Source organism: Saccostrea cucullata, unplaced genomic scaffold (assembly GCF_032062105.1).
Source record: "Saccostrea cucullata isolate Sc308-1 unplaced genomic scaffold, CSIRO_AGI_Scuc_v1 ctg7534, whole genome shotgun sequence".
In the NCBI taxonomy this organism is placed as follows: Eukaryota; Metazoa; Mollusca; class Bivalvia; order Ostreida; family Ostreidae; genus Saccostrea; species Saccostrea cuccullata.
This window is the reverse complement of record NW_026927894.1, coordinates 22551-31042: the sequence shown is the minus strand read 5'-3', so window position 1 is coordinate 31042 and position 8492 is coordinate 22551.

Here is an 8492-nt window from a genome sequence, read left to right as displayed (position 1 = left end):
TTAATTTTACTCAGGTTGAAGGACTTTTTTCAGTATTCAAGTCAATTTTTAATCGCACTGAATTTTTTTCTACACTTGTAGATTGTTGTTAAATTCATAAGGTAAAAAAAATTTGATTTTTATTGCAAAATTTTCAAAAAAGCTTGTATAACAGGAATTTGGACATTTTTTGAAAATGACCCATATACAGTTTTTACAATGGATAGGGCTGTACATTGTAGCTCTCCGGTCTGTCAAAATATTTTTTTTCGGAGAGTTACAGTTTCTGCAGCTAGCATTTGCCACACTACTATTACAAATCACATTGAAGGAATTTCAGTTAAGTCTCATGCATGGATACGAGCATCCTTAGCTATGCAAATAACAACTTACAAATAAAATGGTAAAAAAAACTGTACGCTGTAACTTTCCAATCCCAACCCCACTTTCACCCCACTCTAACCCCCCTCCCAACAAAATGCATGACAAAGTTCAGTTCTGGTGAAATGTGTATTATATAACAAAAAAAAATATTCAATTAACTCTGTAAATAATACGTAAACTTATTAATCTATATGGGTATAATTTTCCCACTAAATCAAGAATTATGTTTAAGCTTAAGAAAATCATCCTTACTACAGATTTCAAACTTTAATGTACATGTAAACAATTACTTATTTCGAATTATCAGCTTGCATTCTCTATTTTTTTGCACAGATATACATTAATTGTGCATTGAAAAAAGGGGTTTACAGTTTAATTGGGGTTTATAGCCCCAATGCATTGTGGCCCCCCGTTTAATTTGCTTTTGACGCCCACGGATATTATGTTGAATAAATCACGACTGCTTATTCTTCAATCATTAAACTGTAATACTACGTGGTTTAATTTATTACGCATAAACGGCCCAAAGTTATGTCAATATTATCGTACATCATAAGTTGCATTAGCCTCGGAGCAAATTGAAACTTGTGGGCGGGCTAAGTGTAAAAAAAATATATATATATATCATCAAAAAAAAAGTTTAGAGACAAAACAGAAAGACAGATATTTACCATAACATGTTTTACCATGCAATCGAACTAAAAGCTAAAGAAGTGTTTGCTGTTGTTTTGCCTGATCTATTCATTTTATGGACGTTCTCTCCTCTCAAATGAATCAGTATCTAAAATGGATACGAAATTAATATCACATATAAGTTTGGTATTTATACGTTTACAAGTAATGGCAGTTTTTAAATGGAAACAAAATGACTAGAGGCGTTATCTCTTAAAGTCAAATTTCGTCAGTAGACTGTACTACCTAAATGAATTTTCTTTATTCCGAATATCCAACCTGATATAACAATAAGGTATGTCTCATTTTTCAAATTTGACCATCTTTTGCATAAAAGTAATACATGTGTACTATTAATGAATGTATGCATGTACAAAGCTCTCCATAAGAAGGAAGACTTATATTTGTAGACTTGAATGTGTATAATTTCAACTGTACTCGTGAGTTTCTTCAGTGTCTGTATTGTACCTACACAGTATTTACTTTTATATATGATTATAGTACCCTCATGCTTCTGTATATGTATATATATACGGATTACAGTGTCCCGCCATGGTCCAACCCAGAGAATATTTGATTTGTGATCATAGCTTATAGCGTATGGATCCTTTATTCCTTGTTCTTCTGTCAGTATCGCACACACACACACACACACACACACACACACACACACACACACACACACACACACATCTCACCACACGGAGCTTCACACACAAGATAAACACATCTATTTCCACACACACTCTTACAACCTACAAAGACAGTTACACACACATCACAACCTTTACACACACACACACACATGCAACACACATAACCACATGTAAATCCAACACACAACACACACACACACACACACACACACACACACACACACACACACACACACACACACTGCACACACACACATACACACAATCCGGTGGAATTGCACACACCCTTGATTCACACACACACACACACACACACAACACACACACACACACACACACACACATTCACACACACAAACCTAATGGAATCGGACACACACACACACACACACACACACACACACACACACACACACACACACATGTTTTGGAAACCACTTGGATACCATAAGGAAAACTGAAGATTCCAGTATCGTCAATCGGCAGTGACAGTTTAGTCTCGGGGCTTTCGAGCACTATTACTTTGGATTCATTTGCGTCACACACACACACACACTCACACACTTCACACACACACACACACACACCCCGGGTCATGTTGCATGGTGCTCCCGGTTGGGCACTTCCGCGACCGTGCCCTAAGCATCCGCGCATCCTTGTTTTGATAACTCGGTGGTCAGGGCGCTGGCCACTATGGAGGGTTGGTTGGGCATTTAGTTGCATTAGGAGGTAGTCCGTCGCTCGTACCTAGTCATGCAGGGTTGCCTAGTACAGTTCAAGTACTTGAGCAACATAACATCTGTTAACCAGTCAATATAAATTCTGAATTAACTCTATAACATTACATTTAGGATAACATCTTTAAAAATTACAGTTAACATGTGTAGTTTAAATCTCTATGTAATGGTTTTGTCTCACAGGTTTGGTGGCACACACACACACACACACACACACACACACACACACACACACACAGTTTACACACACACACACACACACACACACAGAAATGTTACACAAATCTCAAGTTTGCACATGTTTCCACACACACACACACACACGATTGCCAGGTTACACACACACACACACACACACACACACACACACACACACACACACACACACACACACACACACACACACACACACACACACACACAAACACACACACACACACACACACTGAAGATTCCACTGGTTTCCAGAATCAGGAAACAACATGGAATCGGAGCGTAGTGGTTTCCGTACAATGGAAACTTGATGGAATCTTCAGGTTTCCTATTACAGGAAACTACCTGGAGGCTAGGGGAAACCTCACGATTCCTATAGTTTCCTTGACTCAGGAAACTATATGGAATTTAAGTGTAGAGTTTCGGGATGACGGAAACTTGTCGAACTATCTGATGTCCCATTCCTGTGGAAATTACTTGGAAACTTCAAGATTCCCTTACTTTTCCAAGGGAAGCAATGCAAAATTATAGTGCACGTTTCCATTCCATGAAACAAAGGGGTAAATAAAGAATTTAAATTTTGGGAATTAATTGACTTGAAGCTCAATGATCCCTGTATTTGCCATGGATTGGAAAATTGTGAAAGAGAACAGCAGTTTTAAATCAAAATACATGTACACTGTATACATTAATGGTAATAATATTATTAATTTCCTTGGTGAACTGTGTATTGTTTTTAAAATCTATCAAAATCATATTACATGTAAGAGGAAGAAAAAGCATTACCATGTTATATGTTTTTTAAAATAATTCATTTGATGAACAAAAACAGTATTTTAAAATATCAAAACATTAAATGAAATCATATATCTTAGATAAACAATGGAACAGTCTTTCACGATTAAGTCATTAAGTACTTTCAACATCAGTTTCCTGGTATTTTCTTCACATCTTCTACGATCTGCAATATTCAAAAAAATTATTATATGATGTCAGAATTATAATGTTTGAATATAACTTAGAAATCTAAAAGATCAGTCCTTTTATGTATCAATATCACTAACTTTAAGTCTTAAAGTTTTCAATGACCATGATACATATGGTTTCAGCATTTATTTTTTTTTATTTAATGCTTAATGCTTTATGATAAAAAAAATTACATAATAACGTTTTCAGCCAAATTATACCATAGAGAATACGAGGGGCATTTTAAAAGTACTGGCATAACGTTTTCAGCCAAATTATACCATAGAGAATACGAGGGGCATTTTAAAAGTACTGGCAACTGTTTAATAAAAAAATAACCGTTTTACGGAAACTATTGAGTTTGACATCATTGGAAAGATCAGAAAAATATACACACATTGTGACGTCACTATAATTTTTCTGACGTAATAACTCCGAAAATGACGTCAGAATATAGAATGTTCAGCATACTGAAAAGTCACGTTTTTATCCACATGAGACGATCGTAAAAGTCCTGTCAAAGGCTTATTTAAAAAAAATATTTCAAAGAAAATTTTAATTTGAAAAGAGGTAGAGTAGGACTATGATACTGTTTATCAGCAATTCCATTATCAATTGTATGGTTTGTTTATGAGCACGATTATGACCGGTTATGCTATCATAGACATTCATTTAAGACTTTTATTTACATGATACGGCTGGCTTTTCGGTCTTTTATATAGCTCTCCATTGTTTGGAATAAAGCATGTTCTGTATTAAACTGAAGAATATTAATGCAGTTTTCATCAAATATATTTTGAGTAACAGGACTCTTACCGTTTACGAATAAAATGTACTAAATCTTGTCCCCGACTGGATTCTGTGCGTATTTTTTCATATTAATTCAACTTCAGCGCCCCAAAACTCACTACTGCTTTTGCCTTTTGAATCCAAATAATGAATATAAGTTACTCATTTTCCATGCATTAAAATTTGCGGATATGTGGAGGTACGGTGGGGTTACAACTGCGCCCGCGCCATTGTGGATTTTCTGAGAAAATTTGGAGCACACTAAACTTAACTTCTGTTGAGCCTTCATCGATCCCTCAAATCTGGTTAAAACACCTAAACACCTGACGAATTTATGCCATCAAATTTTGTAACACGATTGCCTATTTTTCTTTGATTGTCAACTTTGTCTTTTTCTCACATTTAGGTCTCTGTTACGCAGAAGTTTGAGCGAGATTCGATAAAATCATGCTAAGTTTGACACTCGCTAAAACCACTTCAGAACAAGAAGATCTCCAAAATAAAATACCACATGATAGACTGTAGTCTATGTAAACATTTCACCAACTGGCATTTACATCCATTAGCTTGCGTCCGAGTAATGAGCAAAAGTTGTCTTGAAAATTTTAATTTGATCAAATTGTGTCTTTTGTTACGTCATTTGTATGTTCAGTATGCTAAACATTCTTTATTCTGACGTCATTTTCAGAGTTATTGCGTCATAAAATTTACAAAGTGACGTCACAATATGTATATATTTTTCTTATCTTTCCAATGATATCAAACTCAATAATTTCCGTAAAGCGGTTTATCTTTTATTAAACAGTTGCCAGAACTTTGGAAATGCCCCTCGTATATTACTATCTCATAGAACCCTGCTTTAAGGACAGACGAGACGTTCCTTAATAATAGATAAATTTTTCTAAGAGTTTGTCATTGAAGTGTTGCTACTTAAACATGTTTACTCACAAAAAATTGAGGTACCTTACCAAACATTTCTGCAAGATACCAGGGGTATTTTTTATTATATAATCCTTTGGGGAAGAAAAATAATTTTCCAATTTCAAATTTTTAAGTGTTTGGATTTTTTAAAAACGTCTAGAAACTGGTTTAGAAATCAGAATGTTATGAAAATATTGAATATTTTTCATACATTACTAAGATATACAAAACAGATTTTGAGTAACGTCTCGTCTGACCTTAAATTAAAATTTAACTTTTCAAGGGTGAACATTGCGAAAATCAACCGAGTGAACAATTCCATATTCGTCTATGCAACATCGATAACATTGGGGTGATAACATCTTAATGCCTCTTGATAAGACTCAGATATTATCCTTCGTATCCATACGTGCACTATGCTTAGCAGTTAAAAAAATTCTCAGCTGTTATACAGTAAAAGTGGATATTTACGCGTCTGAGGAAATTTACACTACTTACGCGGTAAGCTAAGAACCGTTTAAAATACCTCCGCGCATATGGTCACAAAATTTCAAACTTCTGGAATAATTCTAGATTATTACTTCTACTGTTAAACCGGTCGAACCATTAATATACAAATCGTGCTATTGAACGCACGTGAGTAGATAAATATATCACATACATTGATAAAAATATAACTATGCATTTTTAGCTCACCTGAGCTGAAGGCTCAAGTGAACTTTTCTGATCAAAATCTGTCATTTGTGTGTCGGTGTCGTCGTTGTTGTAAACTTTTCATATTTTCGACTTTTTCTCAAGAATTGCTGGGCCAATTTTAACCAAATTTGCCAAAAGCATCCTTAGGTGAAGGGAATCAACATTTGTTCAAATGAGGGACCACTCCCTCATTCAAGGGGAGATAATTGTGTATTAATGAAAATTTGGTGGTATGTTTTAAAAATCTTCTTCTCAAGAACCACTGTGACAGAAAAGATGAAACTTATTGGGAAACATCCTCAGGTAGTGAAGATTTAAGTTTGTTCAAATCATGACCCCCGGGGATAGCGCACGGCCACAATGGCCGACAAAAGTTATACATAAAAATATAAAGGAAAATTCTTTAAAGATTTTCTCAAGAATAGCAAAGCCATAACTGATCATATTTATATGACAGCATCCTCAGGTAGTGTAGATTCAAGTTTGTTCAAATTATGAACCCCGGCAATAGGACGGGGCTACAATGGCCAACCAAATTTTTACAAAGAAATATAAAGAAAAATTCTTTAAATTCTTCTTATCAAGAATAGGTATGCCATAATTGATCATATTTATATGGAAGCATCCCCAGGTAGTGTAGATTCCAGTTTGTTCAAATCATGAACCCCGGGGGTAAGGCGGGGCTACAATGGCGAACCAAAGTTTTACATAGAAATATATAGGAAAATTCTTTTAAAAATCTTCCTCTCAAGAATAGCACAGCCATAATTGATTATATTTATATGGAAGCATCCTCAGGTAGTGTAGATTAAATTTTTTCAAATCTTGACCCCCAGGGTAGGGCGGTGCCAAAATGGCCTACCAAAGTTTATAATAAGTAATATTTAGGAAAATTCTTTTTTAAAATCTTCTTCTTAAGAATAGCAACGCAATGATTGGTCATGGGACTACTTTTGGATTTAAACTTTTAAATAATAAACCAATTTCTTAATTTTCTAGCCACAGCGTTCAGGTGAGCAATGTGGCCCATGGGCCTCTTGTTTAAATTGTTCGATGAAAAATGCATCTTCATATTGAATATTTTAAAGCAACGTCACGTAATTAAAGCTTCAAAAATCGATACTCATTTTTGTTCCCTTTGTATATTCGTGTATGTCTCCCTTAATTTCAAATAATAATAAGTCCAGAATGCTACATAAACTCACAGTCATTACAATCATACCTATTTTTTATTGTCAAGACTCGACAGGCAGATACAGGTAAGTAGATCACCCTTTGAAGTTTGAGCTCGCTTGAAAAAACACCAAGTGTTCACACTTCACCGCTGTTGACTGTTCACATCGACGTTATATTTACCAATCCAACAGTGTAAATTCTTATTTATTGGTTTAGTTTGTTTGTAATTATTTTTATTTTTTTTCTTTTTTATCAATTTCAAAGGGGAACAACTCGATGTTAGAAACGATGGCCGCATATTTTTTCTCTCTCAGTAACTCGTGCGACCTAGTATATTACACCCACGCGTAATGTCTGATGTTCACAAACACGTACTTAACAACCAGCGTAAATAACCACTTTTACAGTTTATTGTTATGAGGTTCTTTTTACAACTTTTATCATACCCGAAAATAACCTTGTGTTTTTATTAAACATTTATTTAACTTCAGGATGTTGTATATAATTTAGTTTTTAAAGTCTTCCCAGTATATTAAGGTACTATTTTTTTTGTATTACCGTATGCATAATTGTTGAATTTTTTGAGACGACTAAAACATCAAAACCTTTTTAAAGTAAAATTGTAAAACTGAAATTACTTAGAAGTGTAGTATTTAATGTCAATTTGTGTAAACAATTACATATTTGTGTACATAAACGAATAGTTTGTATGTTTTTTTCCTCCAATAAAAAAAGTATTTAATTTCATAAATAATGTTTGTGTGTACAAAATGTAAACAATGTTGGAAAATTATGGCGAGAATCTGTAAATATTTTGTCTCATCATTTAGTTTATATATTCATACATTATGTTTATTTTAAAATACTTTTTTGCAGGGAAAAATATGTAGTACTTGATATGCCTAAATATTTACGTTTAAATTTAGCGCAATTTAGAAGTGGATTTTTACCGATACGAATAGAGACCGGTAGATATCATTGAGAACCTGTTGAGGATAGAGTTTGCACGGTTTGTTCTAGAAATAATGTTGAAGATGAAATTCGTATTTCATTGCCTTGTCCCTTATAATCTGAATATCGATCTAAACCTTTTAAAGACACTGGTTTTAATCAACTGGAATAGCAATGGATTTACTACGTAAACTTATCTCTACTTATTCTCGACAGGTTGCAAAGTATTTGTATATTTCATTCATGCGGAGACAATCAGTTATTTTTATAAAATAAGAAGATAAATAATAAATTGTGTTTTATGGTCATACTCATCTACCAATTTTTTTTTTTATATCAGACTTTACTTATC